The sequence below is a fragment of the Ambystoma mexicanum genome, chromosome 5q, assembly GCF_040938575.1.
Source record: "Ambystoma mexicanum isolate Mex_15411 chromosome 5q, UKY_AmexF1_1, whole genome shotgun sequence".
Lineage (NCBI taxonomy): Eukaryota > Metazoa > Chordata > Amphibia > Caudata > Ambystomatidae > Ambystoma > Ambystoma mexicanum.
In genome coordinates, this window is record NC_090933.1 from 304,309,896 (window position 1) to 304,334,678 (window position 24,783).

Below are 24,783 nucleotides of genomic sequence, written 5' to 3' on the forward strand. Positions count from 1 at the left end.
CATCAGTCACCTGGGTGCCCTGTGGAGCTGCCTCTGACGGTGCGGCCAGGCTGGTGGAGGAGGAATCCCTGCCACAGTCGGGAGTCGGACGTCCAGCAGGGTGGCCACATCAACGACTGCACCCCAGCCGGCGGAGGATGTGCAGGCAGCAGGAGGCAGTGCACGGGCAGAGGCACAGCAGCAACGTGGTGGGAGCCACGAAGGCTCGAGGCCTTCAACATCGGAGGGGCAGGCATCGGCCGGAGGGCAGGAGGCCCCAGGACAGAGAGTGTCTTCCATGTGGCAGCGGTTGGGCCACGCCATAGATGCGGAGCGGCAGCGGGCGGAAGAGGCACGGCTCACAATGGTCAGAGCGGAGAACTCCATGCGGAGGGCCCTGAGGCGGGCCGAGTGCCGCGAGGCAATCCGCAGGGGGTTGGAGGTGGACACGTCGACGGCCCTGCAGACCCTCTGGGCCATGGAGGAGGACCGCCTCCTGGACATTGAGCAGGAGTTCGATGATGCCCTGGCCCGGGACATCCAAAAGTGAGCCGTCAGACTAGCCCGCTGCCCTTGTACATAGTTGTGTAGTTAGTGTTAGGTTTCCTTTGTTTTTTGATTTATTTTGGACCTTTTGGACACTGGCCACATTTTTGTATATAGTTTATTTTATTAGTTAGTGTTGTTAGATAGGTTTCATTTCTTTTGTTGGGATAATGGACCCTGGCTTGTTCGTCTGTACATAGTTCACTGTTAGATTTTCTTTTTCTTTCACAATTTACCCATGGAGCAATGGCTTTCAATTATTATTTCCCATTGGATTTTCTTTTGTGGACCGTGACTTTGGACACCATTACTTTGGATTATGATTTTTGGTTTTTCTTTTTTTCACGGACATGCTTCTTTTCATTTTTGTACATTCCCATTTCTGTTTCTTTATTTTTGAATCTATTTATGTTTCCTTTAATACATATTTTTTTATCAAACCTCAATGTGTAGTATCATCTCATTGGTTTCATGCATATCATGATATGGGTTTTGAGATTCACTGACACCCATTGGGTGTATGTGAGGGACATGTGTTTGTTTCGAAACTTGCAATTGGTGTTCTGTCATGTAATTGCCATTTCTGAGTGGGTGGATGCAATACTCGGGTGGGTGTTTTGCATTTGGAGGCTGACCATAGGGACCAGGGATCTAGATTGTGATGACATGTTGGCTGGGGAACATGAGTTGGGGCCTGCTGGCAGGTGCCCTACAGTGCTGGGGGGTGGGGGTGGTGGGGAACATGAGTTGGACATGGGTGGGAGCCTGCTGGCAGGTGCCCCACAGTGCTGGGGGGGGGGTGGTGGGGAACATGAGTTGGACATGGGTGGGCGCCTGGTGGCAGGTGCCCCACAGTGCTGGGGGGTGGGGGTGGTGTGACATGAGTTGGACATGGGTGGGGGCCTGGTGGAGGCTGCCCCTGCACTGCTGGGGGTGGGGGTGGTGGAGAACATGGGTGGGGGCCTGGTGGAGGGTGCCCCTGCACTGCTGGGGGGTGGGGGTGGTGGGAGACATGGGTGGGGGCCTGGTGGAGGCTGCCCCTGCACTGCTGGGGGGTGGGGGTGGTGGGAGACATGGGTGGGGGCCTGGTGGAGGGTGCCCCTGCACTGCTGGGGGGTGGGGGTGGTGGGGAACATGAGGTAGACACGGGTGGGGGCCTGCTGGCAGGTGCCCCATAGTGCTGGGGGGTGGGGGTGGTGGGGAACATGAGTTGGACATGGGTGGGGGCCTGCTGGCAGGTGCCCCACAGTGCTGGGGGGTGGGGGTGGTGGGAGACATGGGTGGGGGCCTGGTGGAGGCTGTCCCACAGTGCTGGGGGGTGGGGGTGGTGGGGGACATGAGTTGGACATGGGTGGGGGCCTGCTGGCAGGTGCCCCACAGTGCTGGGGGGTGGGGGTGGTGGGGACATGAGTTGGACATGGGTGGGGGCCTGCTGGCAGGTACCCCACAGTGCTGGGGGTTGGGGGTGGTGGGAGACATGGGTGGGGGCCTGGTGGAGGGTGCCCCTGCACTGCTGGGGGGTGGGGGTGTTGGGAGACATGGGTGGGGGCCTGGTGGAGTGTGCCCCTGCACTGCTGGGGGGTGGGGGTGGTGGGAGACATGGGTGGGGGCCTGGTGGAGGCTGCCCCTGCACTGCTGGGGGGTGGGGGTGGTGGGGAACATGAGTTGGACATGGGTGGGGGCCTGCTGGCAGGTGCCCCACAGTGCTGGGGGGTGGGGGTGGAGGGGAACATGAGTTGGACATGGGTGGGGGCCTGCTGGCAGGTGCCCCACAGTGCTGGGGGGTGGGGGTGGTGGGGAACATGGGTGGGGGCCTGGTGGAGGGTTCCCCTGCACTGCTGGGGGGTGGGGGTGGTGGGAGATATGGGTGGGGCCTGGTGGAGGCTGCCCCTGCCCTGCTGGGGGGTGGGGGTGGTGGGGAACATGAGTTGGACATGGGTGGGGGCCTGCTGGCAGGTGCCCCACAGTGCTGGGGGGTGGGGGTGGTGGGGAACATGAGTTGGACATGGGTGGGGGCCTGCTGGCAGGTGCCCCACAGTGCTGGGGGTGGGGGTGGTGGGGACATGAGTTGGACATGGGCGGGGGCCTTCTGGCAGGTGTCCCACAGTGCTGGGGGGTGGGGGTGGTGGGAGACATGGGTGGGGGCCTGGTGGAGGGTGCCCCTGCACTGCTGGGGGGTGGGGGTGGTGGGAGACATGGGTGGGGGCCTGGTGGAGGCTACCCCTGCACTGCTGGGGGGTGGGGGTGGTGGGAGACATGGGTGGGGGCCTGGTGGAGGGTGCCCCTGCACTGCTGGGGGGGTGGGGGTGGTGGGGAACACGAGTTGGACATGGGTGGGGGCCTGCTGGCAGGTGCCCCACAGTGCTGGGGGTGGTGGGAGACATGGGTTGGGGCCTGGTGGAGGGTGCCCCTGGTGGCTGGGGGTGCAGGGGGACCTGCGTTGGTGGGCAGTAGTGCAAGTTGACATGTGGGTTGGCTGGGGGGCATGGCCATGATGGATGGGGTGCCTGCAGGACATGTGCAGGGTAGGCCCCTGTGGTGTGAGCCACCTGCAGGGGCCGTGGAGGGTGTAGAGGGAACACCTGGGAGGACCCACACGTGCAATTCACGTGTGGTGCTCCCCGCGCACCCCTGTAATACACATACCCTGATGGAATCGCATGTGATACTTTCCGCGCACCCCTGATATGCACGTACCCTGCTGATATCGCGTGTGAAACTTCCCGTGCACCCCGAAATACACGTAGCCAGGACATTCGCGTGTGGAACTTCCCGCGCACCCCTGATATACATGTACCCTGCTGACTTCGCGTGTGAAACTTCCCACGCACCCCAAGATACACGTAGCCAGGAGATTCGCGTGTGTAACTTCCCGCGCACCCCTGATATACATGTACCCTGCTGACTTTGCGTGTGAAACTTCCCACGCACCCCAAGATACACGTAGCCAGGAGATTTGCGTGTGTAACTTCCCGTGCACCCCGAAATACACGTAGCCAGAAGATTCGCGTGTGGAACTTCCCGCGCACCCCGAAATACACGTAGCCAGGACATTCGCGTGTGGAACTTCCCGCGCACCCCTGGAATACACGTATCCTGCTGATATCACGTGTGAAACTTCCCGCGCACCCCGAAATACACATAGCCTGGACATTCGCGTGTGGAACTTCCCACGCACCCCTGGAACACACATACCCTGCTGATATCGCGTGTGAAACTTCCTGCGCACCCCGAAATACACATACCCTGCTGAAATCGCGTGTGGAACTTCCCGCGCACCCGTGAAATCAAGTAACCCTGCTGAAATCGCATGTGGAACTTCCCGCGCACCCCTGAAATACACGTACCCTGATGGAATCGCGTGTGATACCTCCCGCGCACCCCTGAAATGCACGTATCCAGCTGAAATGACGTGAGGTACTTCCCGCGCACCCCAGTGATACACGTAGCCCGCTTGCCGTGCTGGTACAGGGTGGGCGCAGCCCTTTGCGCTGGATTGGGGATTTTGATGGCTTTTCCCTGCGCGAGAGGCGTTCTTGGGGGCGTAACTGGCGCTGCTGCAGGGTCGCTGCGCCACTGTGCGCCACGGTTGGTTTTGGTAGCTGGAATCCATTAATACGCTGTGCGCGGAAATGGGTTTTGGCGCACGCGGCTGGCGCAGGGATTCGCACGCGCACACTGTGCGCCAGCCGCGTGCGCCACTTGTGCGCTGAATTCTATGAATTACCCCCATGTGTCAATATGAAGATAAAGAAGACTTAACTATACTACAATAAAAACTAAACAATGAGCAACGTAGCATTTTTGAAGAAGTAACAAAAGAAATTGCACATGGTGTACAACATGAAAACAAAGAATGCACCTGCCAAAATTACAGACCTATACTATTGTACGTCAGTGGTTAAGCTGGTTCTGGCAAAACATTCCTAATCAAAATCATCAGTAAGTTCCTTCAACAATTGACAAACAACAAACTGTCAGCTGTTGTCACTGCCCCCACAGGTTTAGCTGCCTACAACATAGGTGGTGTCACTTTACACCGATTACTACTCCTGTCAGTAGAACACCAAAACAAATTAGACTATTACAAACTTTCTACAGAAGCTGCAATGGAACTACGCAAAGTATTGAAACAAATGAAAATGCTACTAATAGACGAAGTGAGCATTGTGTCTAACCTAATGTTGGCTTTCATTCACCTCAGATTACAAGAAGTACTCAAAACAAACTATGAAGAGCTCTTTGCAGGAAAACACATTATTGTTTTCAGAGATCTTCTTCAATTGACACCAGTAAAAGGTGAGCCTATTTTTAAATCATTAGGACACAAACTCTGCGGTAAAAATGTTGGCAGCATTGGAAATGTCAACCTTTGGCAATATTTCCAATACAGAGAATTAACGGAAAACATGCAGCAATCTGCAGATCTCACTTATGCAAACATCTTTAAAAGTATCAGAGTTGGTATACTTTCTAAAGAAGCAGAAGCAATATTGAAAACCCGACACATTCATGCACTTTGTGGTGATAATGCTTGTGCTACAGTTGTTATGGAACAATTAGCCCACAAAAATTTCAATTTTATGGCCTTAATGCCAACTCTTGCAAGCTGTTTAAAATTCAATGAAATAATGTTAAGTAAAGAAATGCAACCATTAATGGAAATTAGCGCCACAGACAAACTAGATGTACATGGTATGACACTACCCATGTGTGACCAAGCCACAACAAGCCTAAAAACTTTAGAAAAATCAATCTCAAACACAGCATGCTTGGAAAAGATATTGAAATTATCCTTAAATTGCAGAGTAATGTTTAAACGTAACCTTGATGTGGACCAAGGACTAGTTAATGGAGCACTGGGTACAGTTGTTGGCTTTCAAACAGTCCCATGTGACAACAAAATTCAGTTTGTCAATATTCTCTTTGACAAACTTTCAGAAGTAAAAAGGATAGGATGCTCAACAGCTCGATTCCTTCTCTTTAAAGACATGTATGTACGCAGAGAACAATTTTCTCTAACTCTTGCATACGCAGTCACCATTCATAAATCACAAGATCTTACCCTAGACAAAGCATTGATAGACATTGGCAACACAGTCTTTAAAGAAGGCATGAGCTACATAGCACTATCACGCTTACGTACACTTGGCGGTCTATTTCTAATCAACTTTGATGCAAGTAAAGTAAACGCTGACATTCCTTGCCTTTTAGAATACAATAGACTTCGCTCACTATACACCCCCCATCTAAACACATATTCTGTACCACAAAAAGTAAAACGTTCTAAAAGAAAACTAAATCAAATAGAAATGCAACAGGATGACACTGCAAATCCTCAAAAAAGAGTAAAAGAAACTAAAACTTCATCAAGTACCACAAACATAAAAGAACCCATTAAGGAAAGTAAACCAGGTACTTCATCAAAGAAGGAAGACAAACTAAAAAAAAATCAATCAGATACAGAACTACCTTGTCCATTTAAACTCTCAAATATAGTTGGAGTAAGTTGCTACGCAAATGTAGCAATGAATATTCTATTTCAATTGCCACCAATTGTTGACAACATTTACTTACACAGTACAGACCAATTGTATTTGCAAATGTTAGTACTTCACAGAAATACAACAAACAATCCTGATAACACGTATAGTATATAATATATAAGACAGAAATTAGACTACTCTGCTGGAATGGTTAAATTCACTATATACTCACAGGAACATCCACAAGAATTTCTAATGTACTTACTACAAGTACTGGGAAATAAAAACATACCAATAAATGAAATCTTCCAGATTTCATACATGTGGAAACATACATGCACTCTCTGCAACAATGTGACACAAGAAGAAATCCCCAATGAACGCTTCATATATATATCAATACCTAATTGTGAATCCATTCCATTTCAGCAACTTGTACAAAATGCAAACCATGGTAGATTATGTACTACCTGCAATTCAGATAATCGCTCCACTTTAGTAATACAAACACATAGTAAATACATAATACTAATGCTTCTACATTACAATGCATAAAAACAACTGCAAGCTGACTGGATTCACACATGGTCAAATCAAGTAAGAAAACCTTCACAACAATAGGTATAATCTACCACGCAGGAGCCACAACCAATTCAGGGCACTGCACTGCATATATAAAAAAGAAATGTGGATGGTTTGAATGTAATGATAGTACCTTTACTCTAAAACAGAGATTACCAGCAAATCTTACAAATGCTTACTTAATGTTCTTAAAACCAAAATTTGATAACTAAACTGTACTTAAACCTTAAGTAAACTTGTAGTAAAAAATTATAAACTGTTAAAATATTACAAAAGCTATCTAACTGCCCAAAGATTCTACAACAACTAATCAGATAAATGAATACCACTAAATTAGAGCAAAAAATAAGACAGTTAGAATACGCCAATTGGTATCTAACTGTCCCCAAGTTTACCAAAATCCAAACATTTTAATCAATACCACTAAAATATATAAAAAAATAAACAGTTTGAATACGCCTACTGGTATCTAACTGCTCCAAAATTTTACAATATCCAAACAAATAAATAATATGTTACTGCTTCAAAAAACTGCAACAAGCCAATGTTTAAAGCATTAGCCAGAAACAACAAGTGAACACTGAAAACAAACAAACAAATAAACTGTAGCATAACAGATTTTTTTTTTTTAATCCAATATGGATTTTTTTTTCTCCCACAGACCCAATGACTTGATCAACAGTCACAGAAACTGAGCAAATTGCACAGTACTCTGGTTTGTAATCTACTAAATATGAGGGTCCATAATAAAAAAAATGTTGATTATACAATGTAATAAGTCATTACAAAATACTAATACTAACATGCTATTTTCTTTTATCACAGAAATGAACAAGAAATACATGAACTCCAGTTTCTAAACCAAACAGTAAGTATATTATAATAAGTACAACCATCGCAGCATATCACACCCATAATGGCTAATAACTTTGTTCCTTATAAATGTCTTTTTGACTCAAACTTATAAGCAACTATAAGTGTGATATGCTGTGGTGGTTGTGGCCAGGGCATAGAGTCTTGGGTTCAAGGCCAAATGCCCATCCAAATGACCAAATGGCCATGCACCTAACACTCTATGCCCTGGCCACAACCACCACAGCATATCACACCCATAGAGTCAAACATTTCAACTATGGCGTATGGAAACTTTTAATGTCCGCGGACATTATGAGTGTTCTTATAACACTTTCAACTTGCCAGCGAACAATACGGACAGCGTCCTCAGAACACCCCCATTTTGCTTATTTCGAACATTTCAGGACACCACGAGTGTTCTTAGAGCACATTCAACTTGCCATCGAACAATACGGACAACATCTTCAGGACACCCCCTATGAACATTTCAGGACACTGCGACAGTTCTTAGAACACTTTCAACTTGACAACGAACAATACGGACAGTGTCCTCAGAACACCCCCCTTTAGCTTATTTTGAACATTTGAGGACACCGCGAGTGTTCTTAGAACACATCTAACTTGCCATCGAACAATACGGACAGCGTCCTCAGGACACCCCCATTTTGTTTATTTTCGAACATTTCAGGACACCGCAAGTGTTCTTAGAAAAACATTCAACTTGCCAGAGAACAATATGTTCTAAATCAGGGCTCCTGGCGAGGAACCTATTCTGGCCAGGAAGGCTACTTGTCAGAAACAAAATACAATTGAATAGGTCGGGGAAAAACACTTTTTACACTCTCCTTCGGACCTCACCCCCAATCAATATACACAACACTTCATACGTAATGCCCAATGTGGGTAACTTTTTGATTTTTATAATTTATCAGGTTGCATATAATCAAATGTTTCTTATAATCATCATACAGAAGGATAAAATGTAACAACGTACACATTGATTGATCCAATTGATTGTGTATCAAAACATGAAAAAGACATAAAACAAACCTCATTCACTGTCAAAATTTAAGTAGACAGTGTACTAAAGAGAAAACATTTTATACATAGGTGACACACACAGCTAACAAGTTGTTCTATTGGAGAACAGTGGCAGTACACTACAGTTTTTCTTAAAAAATGGAGATACGTCGACACCAAGGTGTATCAGCTGTCTGGGCGGGCTGATTGAGCCTCATATCTAACACGGCCTTTATCAGGATGAGGACTGTATGAGATGAAAGAAGCGGGGAATGCTGTGGATGGGGAGAGGGAGAGTCAATCAGGAGAGCCACGGTAGTGGCTGTGTAGTTATGGTTAAGTTGCTGTTTCCATAGGAAGAGCCCTTTTTGGGTGGCTTATAACTTTGCTCCCCCTGGACAAATCCTCACCAAACTTTGCAACGAAAGTATATGGGTCACTCTGGATTTCTGTGCAAAGATTGGTGAGGTTTGGTCCAGGGGGGGCAAAGTTATAGGGGGATCCCAAAACTTCTTTTTTTCCCATAGAGTGAACAGGGAAAAAACTTTGCTCATGCCTACAGCCCAAACCGCGGACGGATTTTCACCAAATTTGACCCAGGAGCAGCGGCTTGGTCCCGAAAGTGTGCTTTTGCAAATTTGGTGAAAATCCATGCAGTAGGGTTTTTTTAAAATGACCAAAAATAGGTCACACAAAATTAGTGATATCTATGTTCGGTCCGCGGACACATTTCCCTGTTTGCTCTGCGGAGAGTGTCCTGATTGGCCAACCTGCTTGCGTCATGTCGGCGCACATGCAACGTGTTCGCTGATTGGACGCTGAAGAGCGTGAAGCGCATCAGATTTTCGGGAACGTCTGCCATCTTGGATTCGCGGATGTCCGCGGACAGCGCAGTGAAACTTGGTGGAAAAAATACTATTTAGTAGAGTGTGTTGGTGTGTAAAAGTGTTTGGGGAGGGTGGGGGAGTAAGAGATTGGTTAAGTGTTGTATTTATTTAGGTGGTAGACCCCCCGTTTGTGTTTGCTTTGTCCGCGGACAACACAGATGTTCTGAACTGTTCTAAATAAATGAAATGGGGGTGTTCTGAGGACAATATGCCTGTACGTATTGTTCGCAAGCAAGCTGAAAGTGTTTCTAAGAACACTTGCTGTGTCTTGAAATGTTTGAAAATAAACAAAATGGGTGTGTTCTGAGGACGGTAAGCCTGTCCGTTTTGTTCGCAGGCAAGTTGAATCTGTTCTAAGAACACATCATGTGTCCTGGGATGTTCGTCAATAAACAAAATGGGGGTGTCCTAAGGACGGTATACATGTCCGTACTGTTCGCAAGCAAGTTCAGATTGTTCTAAGAACACATGAAGTGTCCTGGGATGTTTGTAAATAAACAAAATGGGGGTGTTCTGAGGACACTACGCCAGTACATATTGTTCGCAAGCAAGCTGAAAGTGTCCTAAGAACACTTGCGGTGTCCTGAAATTTTTGAAAATAAACGAAATAGGTGTGTCTGAGGACGGTAAGCCTGTCCATTTTGTTCGCAGGCAAGTTGAATCTGTTCTAAGAACACATAATGTGTCCTGGGATGTTCATCAATAAACAAAATGGGGGTGTCCTGAGGACGGTATGCCTGTCCGTACTGTTTGCAAGCAAGTTCAAATTGTTCTAAAAACACATGTTCGCAAGCAAGTTCAAATTGTTCTAAGAACACATGAAGTGTCCTGGGATGTTTGTAAATAAACGAAATGGGGGTGTTCTGAGGACACTACGCTTGTACGTATTGTTCGCAAACAAGTTGAAAATGTTCTAAGAACACTCGCGGTGTCCTGAAATGTTCGAAAATAAACGAAATGGGTGTGTTCTGAGGACGGTATGCCTGTCCGTTTTGTTTGCAGGCAAGTTGAAACTGTTCTAATAACACATGCAGTGTCCTGAAATTTTTGTCTATGGACGAAATGGGGGTGTCCTGAGGACGGTATGCCTGTCTGTTTTGTTTGCAGGCAAGTTGAAACTGTTCTAATAACACATGCAGTGTCCTGAAATGTTCGTCAATGGACGAAATGGGGGTGTCCTGAGGACGCTGTCCGTATTGTTCGCTGGCAAAATGAAAGTGTTCTTGGAACACAATATGTGTGCTGGGATGTTCATAAATAAACAAAATGGGGGTGTCCTGAGGATGCTATGCCTGTCCTACTGTACGTAGGCAAGTTGACACTGTTCTAAGAACACTCAACATGTCCGCGGACATTAAAAGTGCCAATATGGCATAGTAAAAAATGTTTGACTCTATGGTGTGATATGCTGCAGTGGTTGTGGCCAGGGCATAGAGTATTGGGAGCATGGCCATATGGCCATGCACCCAAGACTCTATGCCCTGGCCACAACCACCGCAGCATATCACACCCATAGTGGCTTATAACTTTGGGATCCAAGAACAAATTTATAAGCAACATAGTTATAAGGCACTATGGGTGTGATATGCTGTAGTGGTTGTGGGCAGGGCCTATAGTCTTGGGTGCATGGACAAGATCAAATTTATAAGCAGCAAAGTTATAAATCACTATGGGTGTGATTTGCTGTGATGGTTGTACTTAATATAATTAGCTTACTGTTTGGATTAGTAACTGGAGTACATGTATTTCTTATTTATTTCTGTGATAAAAGAAAAGATCATGTTAGTATTGGTATTTTGTAACAATTTATAACATTGAACAATCAACATTTTTTTTTACCCTCATATTTAGTAGATTACAAACCAGTGTACTGTGCAATTTGCTCAATTTCTGTGTTTGTTGCTAAAATCATTGGGTCTGTGGGAGAATGAAAAATCCATGTTGGATTAAAAAGAAATCCCTTTTTTGTTATGCTACAGTCTATTTGTTTGTTTGTTTTCAGTGTTCACTTGTTGTTTCTGGCAAATGCTCTATATATTGGCTTGTTGCAGAATATTGGAGCAGTTAGATACCTGTTGACATATTCTAACAGTCTATTTTTTGTTATAATTAAGTGGCATTCATTTATCTGTTGGATATTGTAAAATTTTGGGGTAGTTAGATACCAGTTGGCGTATTCTAACTGTCTATTTTTTGTCATAATGTAGTGGTATTGATTTATCTGTTTGGTTATTGAAAATCTTGGGGTAGTTACATACCAGTTGACGTATTCTAACTGTTTATTGTTTGATATAATTTAGTGGTATTCATTTATCTGTTTAGTTGTTGTAGAATCTTGGCCCAGTTATATAGCTGTTGGCATATTGTAACAGTTTATAGTTTTTTAATAGAAGTTTAGTTAATGTTTAAGTACAGTTTCGTTAATACATTTTGGTTTTAAGAACATTAAATAAGCGTTTATAAGATTTGCAGGTAATCTCTGCTTTAGAGTAATGGTACTATCATTACATTCGAACCATCCACATTTTTGTTTTATATAAGCAGTATAGTGACCTGCATTGGTTGTGGCTCCTGTGTGGTAGATTATACCTATTGTTGTGAAGGTTTTTTTACCAAGTGATACTTGACAATGTGTGAATCCAGTCAGCTTGCAGTTGTTTTTGGTACCATCTGCATTGTAACGTAGAAGCATTAGTATTATGTATTTACTATGTGTTGGTATTAGCAAGGTGGAGCAATTATCCAAATTGCAGGTAGTACATAATCTACCATGGTTTGCATGTTGTACAAGTTGCTGAAATGGAACGGATTCACAATTAGGTATTGATACATACACAGAGCGCTAATTGGGGATTTGTTCTTTTGTCACATTGTTGCAAAGAGTGCATGTATGTTTCCACATGTATGAAATCTGGAAGATTTTGTTTATAGGTATGTGTTTGTTTTCCGGTACTTGCAGTAAGTACATTAGAAATTCTTGTGGATCGTCCTGTGAGTTTATAGTGAATTTCACCATTCCAGCACAGTAGTCCAATTGTTGTCTTATTCACGTGTTGTCAGGATTGTTTGTTGCGTTTCTATGAAGTAGTAACATTTGCAAACACAATTGGTCTGTACTGTGTAAGTAAATGTTGTCAACTATTGGTGGTAATTGAAATAGAATATTCATTGCTACATTTGCGTAGCAATTTACAGCAATCACATTTGAAAGTTTAAATGGACCAGGTAGTTCTGTATCTGAGTGTTTTTTTTTGGCGTTTGTCTTCCTTCTTTGAAGAAGTACCTGGTTTACTTTCCCTAATAGGATCTTTTTTTATTGTGGTACTTGATGAAGTATTAGTTTCTTGTAGTCTCTTTGGAGGATTTGCAGTGACATCCTGTTGCATTTCTGTTTGATTTAGTTTTCTTTTAGAACATTTTACTTTTTGTAGAATAGGAAATGTTATGTTTTTAGATGGGGGGTGTATAGTTAATGAAGTCTATCGTATTCTGAAATGCAAGGAATATCAGTGTTTACTTTACTTGCATCAAAGTTGATTAGAAATATACCGTCAAGTGTACGTAAGCGTGATAGTGCTACATAGCTCATGCCTTCTTTAAAGACTGTGTTACCAATGTCTATCATTGCTTTGTCTAGGGTAAGACGTTGTGATTTCTGAATGGTGACTGCGTATGAAAGTTAGAAAAAATTGTTCTCTGCGTACATACTTGTCTTTGAAGAGAAGGAATCGAGCTGTTGAGAGTCCTATCCTTTTCACTTCTGAAAGTTTGTCAAAGAGAATATTGAGAAACTGAATGGTGTTGTCATGTGGGTATGTTTGAAAGCCAACAACTGTACCAGTTCTCCATTAGCTAGTCATTGATCCACTTCAAGGTTATGTTTAAGCATTACTCTGCAATTTAAGGATAATTTTAATATTTTTTCCAATCCAGCTGTGTTGGAGATTGAATTTTCTAAACTATTTAGTCTTGTTGTGCTTGTTCACACATGAGTAGTGTCATACCATGTATGTCTAGTTTGTCTGTGGGGCTAATTTGAATTATTGGTTGCATTTCTTTTTTTAACATTGTTTCATTGAATTTGAAACAGCTTGCAAGAGTTGGCATTAAGGCCATACAATTGACATTTTTGTGGGCTAATTGTTCCATAACATCCGTAGCACATGCATTATCGCCATAAAGTGCATTAATTTGCTGGGTTTTCAATATTGCTGGTGCTTCTTGAGATAATATACCAACTCTAATACTTTTTAAGATGTTGGCATAAGTGAGATCTGCAGATTGCCGCAAATTTTCTGTTAATTCTCTGTATTGGAAATGTTGCCAAAGGTTGACATTTCCAATGCTGCCAACAGTTTTACGGCAGAGTTTGTGTCCTAAGGTTTTAAAAATAGGCTCACCTTTCATGGGTGTCAATTGAAGAAGATCTCCGAAAACAATAATGTGTTTTCTTCCAAAGAGCTCTTTGTAATTTGTTTTGAGTACTTCTTGTAATCTGAGGTGAATCAAGGCCAACATTAGGTTGGAGACCATGCTCACTTCATCTATTAGTAGCATTTTCATTTGTTTTAATACTCTGCATAGTTCCATTGCCGCTTCTGTAGAAAGTTTGTAATAGTCTAATTTGTTTTGGTGTTCTACTGGCAGGAGTAGTAATCGGTGTAAAGTGACACCACCTATGTTGTAGGCAGCTAAACCTGTGGGGGCAATGACAACAGCTGACAGTTTGTTGTTTGTCAATTGTTGAAAGAATTTACTGATGATTTTGATTAAGAATGTTTTGCCAGAACCAGCTTCACCACTGACGTAAAGTAGTATAGGTTTATAATTTTGGCAGGTGCATTCTTTGTTTTCATGTTGTACACCATGAGCAATTTATTTTGTTACTTCTTCAAAAATGCTACGTTGCTCATTGTTTAGTTTTGATTGTAGTATAGTTAAGTCTTCTTTATCTTCATATTGACACATTGTTTTTTCTACTTCGGTCATAGCTAATTCTGCCTCATTTGTTATTAATGGCTCTCCCCGTGGTTCTTGGCTTCCTGCTACAGAAGGTTGACTACTGTCAGGAGTGTCCTCATCTAGTTGGGCCTGGAGTTCTTCTTCGTGTTGCTGTTCATTGTGCAACATTGTTTTGTACTGTGTAAAGTTTTCATCAGTTATAGTGCTTTCATTTGCTTTGAAGGTGTCTTCCTAGGAGTCAGAGTTATCTTGTATTTTTTCTTCTTTTCTCCATGGTTTAAAGAGTTGTAGCAGGGACATGGAATATAATTCTTTATGTTGAGGAGTCTTTAATGTCAATTTGATATGATTAATTAAATTTCGTTTGGTGGGTTTTACTAAGCTGCCTTCACAAATTGTCACTCTGTATTTACATTTTTTTTCATCACGTTTTATATTATTTTTGTATGTGAAGTTTTGGGCTATGTGGTATAGACACATGGTTTCCAAAGTGGTACTTCTGTTTGGGTAGTATGTGTCCAGTAAATTGTTTTTTAAAATGTCTTGGCTGTTGGGATCATGTTTGGCTATTGTGTCTATATCTTCGTATGATTTTAGAACTCTTTCTCTAGATTTAGCAGGACCAAGACTTAGCCATACTATATTTTCAGATTTTCCATACAAAGCAATACCAGTTAAATGATCTGCTGCTTCATAGGAGCCACTTTCTCTATGGGAGAGCATTTTTATGCCCAAGCTATATAATTTCTGAGACAGTGTTTTGTCTGATGACTGGTCATTCCAGAGTTCTTGGAGCTCTGTTTTTTTCTGCTTTGGTTAAGTATGTTGTAACATATCGTGCAACTGCAGTGGAATTGTCTGCAATGTACTGCAGATCTATGTTTGCATTAGATAAGTGGACAATGATTGCATTATAATCATTGATATATTTATCTTCTTCTTTTCTTTTTATGTAATATGTTTTTTTAGGTGATTTACCTTTAACACTATGTCTAACTGAAGACATGAAGTTGTTCACTTGACCTGTTTTTGTAACCGGTCTAGGGAAACCAAAGCGGCATTTGGTGTAGTATTTCCCTTTGTTTTTGTATTTGGGACGACAATATTTGCCACATTTGTGTCTTTGCAATTGTAAAATTTGTGCATGAAGATCACTATTTGTTGCTTCTGATGGAATTTCAGAAGTGACATATTTTTCAATAAACTGTAAAACAGTGGCGTCACTGTCTTGACCAAATTTAGGAGCATCTTTAATCCATAAAAGCATGTGGATATGTGGTGCTCCCCAGGCTTGGTATTCTTTTCTCCAAAAGAAGTGTTGCTCTTCTCAGAGGGGAGGAGCAGTTTTATTACAAATAAAGTGTAGCATAGCAATGAAGCGATGGTGAAAATATCTTGAAACATTAACAGGATCTAGAGAACAAAGTTCTCCAGGTGTTAGTATATCTATGTTTGTTTTGTTTTTGTTTGATATGCGTAGGAAATCATGTAAATCTTCCCATGCATATTCTGCACAACTTAATGTAACAAACCAAGTTTGTGGGCCAAGGTTTCTTATCATACAACGTACAACACCATGACATCCAAACCAGTACTCTTTAGTACCACACATATTTGCTAATAGATTTGTAATATTTGATTGTAAAACCTCATCTTTTTGTTGCACTTTTTTAAATAATTGTGTAGCTGACATATTTTTAAAGTGGGATCCTGATTTTAATGTGTGTGCAATTCCATAACATAAAGTTGCTAGTTCACTTTCAAAGAGTAGGTGGAATATGAATTTCACATTTTGTCTAAATCTGGGATCTTCAGAATACATCCGTAATGAGCGGTATTCTGATGCTATTTGAATAGGTCTATCATCATACCTTCCTCTTTTGCCAGTAGGAAAAAGTAGAGGAAAAGCATGTGCTTCTATATTTTTTTCCCATATGCTGATTGGTGATCCTTTTGTTTGACGCATTTGGTACATTTCTAGTGCATCTTCTGCGGTGTCATTAGAGTGGAATGGATGAATTGTATAATGGTCTAAAGTATTCGATATTGTAGCAGGATCTAGGAGCTCAAATTGAACAGCTTCTTGGATCTCTTGAATTATTTCAGTGGTATCCTTCAAGTTTTCTTCAATATTAATTTCTTTGTAGCATTCATTATTGTCTTTTAGATATTGCAAGGCTTGTCTAACTTTATGTAAATCTACCAGTTGTTGCCAAAAATGTTTTGTCTTTTGTAGGTACACCATTTACTAAGATAATTAAAGATTGCTCCATTGGACGTTGCACTCCTAGAGTGTGCACATTTTCTTTTAGATCTAATGTTAAATACACTATTTTTCCCCGAATACCTTTCACTAATACAGAGGGAGGTAATTTTGCTGTGTTTTGGTTGAAGGCGTATTATTGCTTGAAATGGGTGCACTGTTTGAATTATGATGCTCTCATATAAATTCAGTTGTTGTAGGGGTTTTGGTAGTGGAAATTATTCAAAATTATGTGTGATAGCACGTGAAGGAGTTTGGTCATTGTCAAGTTTTGTAGTGCAGTAACTGCAAAGTATTAAGGGGTCAGTTATTTCATATTTGTTTTCTGCTATAAGCTAGAGAGCTAATTCAAACCATTTAGAATCTTCATTGTCTTCTATTTTGTATGTTAGGTCTACAGTTTTTGTGTTACTTTTATAAAAAGTTCTATGACAACATACACACACATGGTTTGGTATTTCAGCAGATGTACTTTTAAATTTCAGTATTTCTTTTTTGTATGTATGTAGTAGAAGGTTGCCATGCATACAATTGTTGTTAATTTGCTTTAAAGCTATTTCATTCTGTAATTGGTTTTCACTTCCAAAATATTTTTTTCTGGATATAGTTGATTTCTTCAAGTAGGTCTTTTGCTGTACCATGTAGAAGAATGTTATTTAAATTGGCTAGTGCTAAAGCAGGACCTTTAGCATAATACAGTTTATAGACTAGATTTCTTATAGTTGAATGATGTTTTGATATCATTTTGATGTAATGGAAGGTGGTTTTGCAAGTAGGTCCTGAAATGCAGGCCAATGAATGTCCTTGTAGTCCTGTGTACTTGCGCACTGGACAGGTATCCATATTTTGCAGTAGTTTAATTTTGATTTTGTCTTTGCCTTATACATATTGATTGAGGAATTTGGAAATGTTACACATTGACGTGCATGGCCATTTGTATACTAGACGTTCTGATTCAGTTGAATGGAGAGGTAATTCTAAGTTTTCTGGGGATATTTTTGTAAGCAGTATTTCTTGTTCCATTATGGTATTATTAACTTTTGCATAACCTCGTCCACTACTATGTAATGGCAATTGCATGTGTTTGCTTTTGTTTGTATGCTTCTTCATTAAAGTATGGTTCTGTGCTCGTAGTGTGACTCCATTCACCTCCACAGATACTTAAGAAGTTATTTCTGTTGACATTTAGTTAATTGAGAAGTCTTTTTTGTAATTTATTCATTAGTTTTGCTAGTGGTTTCATTTTGTTTAACACTAAAATAAATAACTTTCTTTTGAGAAGGATGGCACTGTCTATCAACCCTTCTAAGATTAATTTCCTATGATAGGTCTTAAGGGTTGAGCTTGATTTCTCTCCTGTTTTTATAAGATTTTGAAGGACTCTGTGACGGAACATTTTTGCTAAAATACTTTTTTTGGTATGCTTAGTTTGCACTATATCAAGATTTATAGGAGCAGTTTTATCTGTAGTGGTAGCTGATTTTTTGTTAATTGTTTTGTGGTTCGATTTACATTTTGATATAGGAGACAAAGTTTCTGTAGTTGAAGCTTGTTTTGTTTTGCTAAATGACTGTATTAGCTGTTTTGTTTTAACTTTTATTACAAATTCTGCTAGAGATGGATGCTTGCTTTGAACCCTTCTATTTTCATTTGCTCTGCTTCTCCGTTGCTTTCTACGAACTTGATCTTTTGGTAGGCATTCTTTAGGGTCTGTTGAAAAAAATAGAGAAGGTATGGGTTGGGGTGTTCTTAATGTATGTGTGCTGTGTGCATGAGTGTCTGAGTAAGATGATAAAGATGTATATAATGGTGTGTGATTCTGCATTGGGCAACTTCATCTAGTTGGGATGGGTATTCTTGAATGTATGTGCTACTAACAGTTTAGTTGATAGTCAGTTGATAGTAGAAAGTAAGCTGGTGGTGTGGAGACGTTTAAATAGTAAATCTAATGGTATACAATTAAAACAGTTGTTTGTTCTATAATATCAAAATTCTAGGGGCTGAGTTGGGTCATTTGTGTGTCGAAAAATAGGAAATTGTGCATCATTCTGCCTGTAAATCTCGGTTTAAGATCTGGGGATTTGTAGACAGAATGGTGCACAATCTCTATTTTTAGGCACAGAAATTACATGAATTAACCTTACAGTGTGTTTCAATAATAGTACAAATAATATGCTTGTATTCAACTTACTTTTTTCTGAAATGAGCAGGTTTCTTCTTAGTTGTTCTTTGTACTTCAAATTTGGCTGCTTCTTTTCAGGAGAATGGTCTTCACTGCAATTGTAAAGAAAACAAATAAGTAATTTTGTTTGTATATAGCACTATTTTTAATTTAGACATTGATTTTTTTAATTGACATTGACCCTCAGCGCCTTCCTCAAAATCATGAAAACTATCTTATTCACATAAAATGTGTCGCACCAGTTGAATACATATCATATGTTCTTAATGCATAAACTGTATTGTAATGACTAACTGTACCAAATTGTATGCCTTGTGGAATTCATAATGTACCACTGAATACCACTATTTCTGTAACTAAGCTCTTGTAAGTAACAGCACCTCAATGCCATGGGCTGCTTGCGCAGTATATAAATATAAGTAAATAAATGTTTATGTGTTTTTACAAGTATTGTTGTTTGATATTTGAGCATACTGTGTGCATGCAATTTTGTTTGAGTATGTTAACTTTTCACATTGTTCTTTAAATATGTTAGTTCAACATGCTTTGAAAATGTGTGTGTAAAAAGAAATTAAATAGCAGATAGGTTTGGAAGTGAAAGTTGATTTTAGGAGATGGAAAAAATGACAGTAAATTCATTTTATAGATTATACAAGCTAAAAGTCAGTTAATCTGTTTATATGAATCTATAAGAATTGTATGTGTTCTATATAGAAAATATGCATACCTGTAGTTTGTGTTCATGCATGCTTATTATTATTATTATTATTATTATTATTATTATTATTATTATTATTATTATTATTATGGATATGCATGCAGCTGCAAGTAGAAATCTTGGAGACTTGTACAGTATTTCTGGATGAAGGTGCTTTCCAATGATATGGCACTTGTACTCAGAGAGATTAACAGTACATTTAAAGTGCTGATTAATGATGATGCAGTTAGATGTAGAGGTCTTGTATGTGATTGGTGGATGTTCGTGTGACTTCTTAGCTATATCCAATGAGGGAATGGCACAGAAAGTGAAATGGAAATGGTAGAAGGACTGTCCATGTTACGATATGTCTGCGGACATGGCAGTAGTCCACGGACATCGGGTGTTATATCTGGGGATTTTGGGTTGGGGAGCCATGCAAATGAGATTGAGCGGAGAAAGGGATTGGTCAGGAAAGTTTAGTGGGTGTGTTGTGCCAGGAGAGAGTTTCTCAGATACTCCTTTTGCTGAGAGAAGAACAGATAGCCATGGCTGTGTGTTTCAGAAAACAGATTGTTTGGATTTTGGGAGACTCATGGATACATTGGTTGAAGGTGCATGCAGAAAGCATTGAAGTAGCTGTAGATCTTGGATTCCCACATGTGGAAGTGCACTGGCATGAGTACGTGGAATGAAGTGGTTTGATTTGCTACCTCTCTGTGCTACTTTGGAGACAGAGCAACATCCAGACATAATTGTAATTCATTGTGGAGGGAACAGTTTAGGACATGTGTCTGGAATTTCTTTGCAATTTGCAATGAAAGAAGGACTTGGGAAGGTCATGGACATGTTTCCAAATTTTCAAGTAATTTTTTCACGGATTGCGCAGAGATAAATGTGGCTTTGTTCGTCTTCATTTGGTCCACAAATGGAGAAAGCAAGGTGCAATGTCAATAAGGCTGTTTGTGCCTTTCTAAGAGATTTTGGCATGTCCTCTTTTCACAATGAAAAGATTATGTTTCGTAGTACATACATTTTTCGCAGAGATGGAGTCCATCTTACTTATGCTGGCAATCAGATTTTTCGGAGAAATGTACAAAATGCATTGCAACCTTTTTTGGAATTACAGCATCCATTTTGTAGTAGGTGTTGAGCATTTCAAATGTTTCAAACACAAACAAACACCACCAAAAGGCTCTTTTCAGAGTCACCACTTCCTCCCAATGCAATGGTTATGATAGGGTAGCAAACCACCATTTTAGATGTCCATGGAGTGTCCGCAGACTTCTAAAAAATACACAGGGACCTGCTTCATTTATTTTCACTTCTATTTTTTAACTGTGAAAGGTGGCTCTGAAAAGAGCCTTTTTTATTTTTGTTGTTATTTTTTTTTGTTTTTTTATACAAGACACACTAGCTAGGAGAGGAGGGGAAAGGAGTGTAAGAGGGGACACCAACCACAGGGATAAGAAAGGGCGAGCTGAGAGAAGATGTAGAGTGGGTTTTACTTGGGTAGTGAGCAGACCTTCTCGTGCTCTGAGACAATAGCCTCAAAAGCACTACGAAGTCTCTCCCCCCTGCACAGTACTGCGTCGTGGTACATACACACAACTGTGACCCTCGAAAGGTAAGGGTCATCAGTATTGCGTATGGCCTGTGAGGCAGCTTGAGGAATACGCCGTCCCACAGGAGTGTTCCTTGTGGTGATAGGATCGAAAACGGAGGATGAAATAGAGGAAGTCAACCTGCTACGCTCCTCGCAAGGTACAACCTTGTGAATGGCCCCAGTGTGGAATGACTTTAGGTGTCGCTTCATGGTAGTTGTGCCAAAGCTGTATGAACCATGCCTCCCGCGACTGAGTACCATTTTGCACTCGTTGCAGGTGACTTGGTTCGCACGCACCTTAGGACCATTACCACGAATGGTAAATAACCGCCACACCCAAGACTCACACCGAGTGCTGGTAGTAGGGACTTCCACTACCTCATTCTCGTCATCCTCTTCATCCTCCTGTGCATCCTCACTCCTGTTCCCCTCTTCAGGCCCTTGGGGAGGTGTTGGTGGTGGAGGGGGTGGGGGTGGTGCTGAGGCAGATGCAGCACCCGGTGGCATGAGTGGAGTCATGGAAGCCATCAGCTTGGAGTTGAAAACCTGCAAATTGGCAGCAAAATTTGCTGTGTTCTGTAGGATAGCCAGAAACACAATGAGAATGAACTCTAGGACGTGGTATTTTATAGAGGTGCTTGTGCATCGTTCTCGGACATGCGTTCTGTCCGCGGACAGATCGAACAGAAAAAAGGGTTCAAAAAGTCACAAAAAGTATGTAGAAACTTAGTATTATTATGTGGGATTTGTTCTATGGTGAGTTGTTATTGAAAAATATTGTATATTACTTGAAAATGTAGTTTTAAATTGTTCGGGGACACGAACAGTGTTCGCAATCAGAACATATGCTGATCGTGGGCGCGGTCACATGATAGGTTCGTGAACATGTTCGTGAAGGGACGGTTGTCCGCAAGACACCAAATGCACTGAAACATCAATGACATTTGTGATGTCATCTTTGATGTCGTGGGTGTTAGTCTTAGCAGTGCACAGTGGTGGCGCGAGTTATGGTTGCTTAGCTTACCATAACTGCCGAATTTCAGTGGTTTTTTGGTTTTACTTGGAACCATAACGTCCCTTTAACAAAGTTTTTTCATTGAATATATATATATATATATATATATATATATATATATATATATATATATATATATATATATATATATATATATATATATATATATATATATATATATATATTACACGGCCACTACCGTGTAGTTATGGTTAAGTTGCTAATCCCATAAAAAGATCACTTTTTGGGCTGCTTATAACTTCGCTTCTCCTGGACGAATCCACACCAAACTTTGCAAAAAAAGTATATGGCCCACTCTGAATTTTGTGCAAAGTATTGTGAGGTCTGGTCCAGGGGGGGCAAAGTTATAGGGGGGTCCCAACATTTTTTTTTCCAATACACTGAATGGGGGAAAAACTTGGCGCATAGCTACAGATCAAACCGCTGAATGGATTTTCATCAAATTTGCAGCAGGGGCAGCGGTTTGGTCCCGAAAGCGTGCATTTTGCAAATTTGGTGAAAATCCGTCCAGTACTTTTTTTTAAACTATCCAAAAGTAGGTCTAAAACAAATAGTGATATCTATGTCCGCTCTGTGGTCACACTTCCCTGTTTGCTCCGCGGACAAGATAACGATTGGCTAATCAGGTGCGTCATGTCCGCGGACATGTGACATGTTCGCTCATTGGATGGTGAAGAGCGTGAAGTGCGTCAGATTGTTCCGATGCGTCCGCCATCTTTGATCCGTGTTTTGATGTCCGCGGACATCGCCGCAAAAACATATTAAAAAAAACAGAACATTTCACTTTTTAAACTTATCAAATACTGTCTCGGAAGGTGAGGGTTGATGAGGCTGGGATGGGATGTGGCAGCAAGAAGTAAAAAAGTAGTGTTTTTTTGTCACAAATGTTATACTGTACATTTGGAGGTGTTCCTCATTATAATGTGCGTTAAGTACAGGCGAAGGACTAATGTGTCTGGGTTACAATGGGCCTCATTCCGAGTATGGCGGTAAGGGATAGCGGCCACCGGTAACGAGACCGGTGGCGGTATTCCCTTACCGCCATACTCCGAGTTCCCTCTGCACCCTTGCCCTTAACGCCTGCTTTGAGCAGGTGTTAAAGTCGAGGGCGCAAAGGGGCCTCCAAGCCAATAACGATGACCGTAATGAACGGTCACCGTTATTTGCATCTTCCCCATTCCCATTGAGCCCTATGGGGGCTCATTTGGGAATGGGGAAGAGGCTTGGTGAATGGGGAATTACCGCCCCGCCAACCTTGGAATGGGGCAGTGATTCCGCCATCCACCAAGGCGCTGCCGTTCCGGGTACGGCGTCAACCAAGGCGTTAATAGCGCCATTGGTTAGCGCCGTACTCGGAATGAGGCCCAATGTGTTTAAAATAATATTGGAGTCAGACTGGCGCCCCCTAGAGTTTAAAGTACAGGCGAAGGACTAATGTGTCTGTGTTACAATGTATTTAAAATAATATTGGAGTCAGATTGGCACCCCCTAGAGTTTGGCATCTGTGGCAGCCACCTGCAGTGTTTGATGGAAACAGCGGCTCTGTACGTGTATGTGAGTACCACTTCTCATGAATGCGTTGGGCCATGTTGTTGCAAAGTGAGAATGTATTTGGATTCGGAGTGAAGGTCACCAGCTTTGATTTTTTGGTTGCGAGCTGAGGAAGCCTACGCATGGGACTGAAACTATAAGGGTCAATTGTTTTTCGACCTTGAGGGAAAGGGAATATTCAGTAAGAATGCAGGGAGAGGAGGTTTGGAATAATGAACATTTGATAAGGTTATGCATTCCAAATGTTTGTAAGGAACATGTAAAATCAGTTAATGACGATTCTTTGGTGCGAGAGCATTGCAGTCTGAGTTACAGAAAGAGAATGGAGACAGTGACTATCGTGTAAGTTTCCTTTTGACGACTGTACACCGGAACAAGCTTTCATTTATTATTATCTGAACATTAATTTTGGCAATCTAATCTTTTTGTTTGGTTGTCATTTTTTTGTGGTTCTGGGGAGTGCAGAATCTATGTAGACTATCACTAGATTCACCCAGGTTCAACGCTAATTTTTCTTTTAAATGTCATATATGACCATATCGATTTGTGTATCAGTTTCCACATTCTTTTTGTCTTTTTTGAGATTGTTTGCTGTGTGTGCTAATCGTTAGTTTAAACTGAATGCCGAATTAAGAAATCAATAGATGTATTGTAATAAAGGTTGGTTATTGATACATATTTTCTTTTATGTTTTCAAATAGCTGCATGCTGCCTTACTGCGATTGCCATGGATTCCAGATACCAACTTACGTATTTTTTCTTCGCTAGGTGCATGTAGTCGTTAACGGCTGAATCACTGTGACTGTTTTGTGGGACGATAGCCCAGGGCCCATGTGTCCGTACGCTGCAGTAGCGATTAGGAGTAACATAACATCTTTTATGGTGGTCTAGGCCCAAGTTCATGCCGACGCAAGCGGTTCCTTTATCGAAAACAAACACTTTGTCTATAGGAAAAGAACAATGTGTGCCTCACGATTGACATTTTCAATCACAAGCAAAGAAACAAATTTGGAATTTTATTGAATATGGTAATAGTCGGATGTTCTCGGAGAGTTTATTGTGAAATAAAAGTACTTTACAAATTGTACAGTGTTATTGTTTCCTATTAAAGACCGATTTAATATTTCTAAT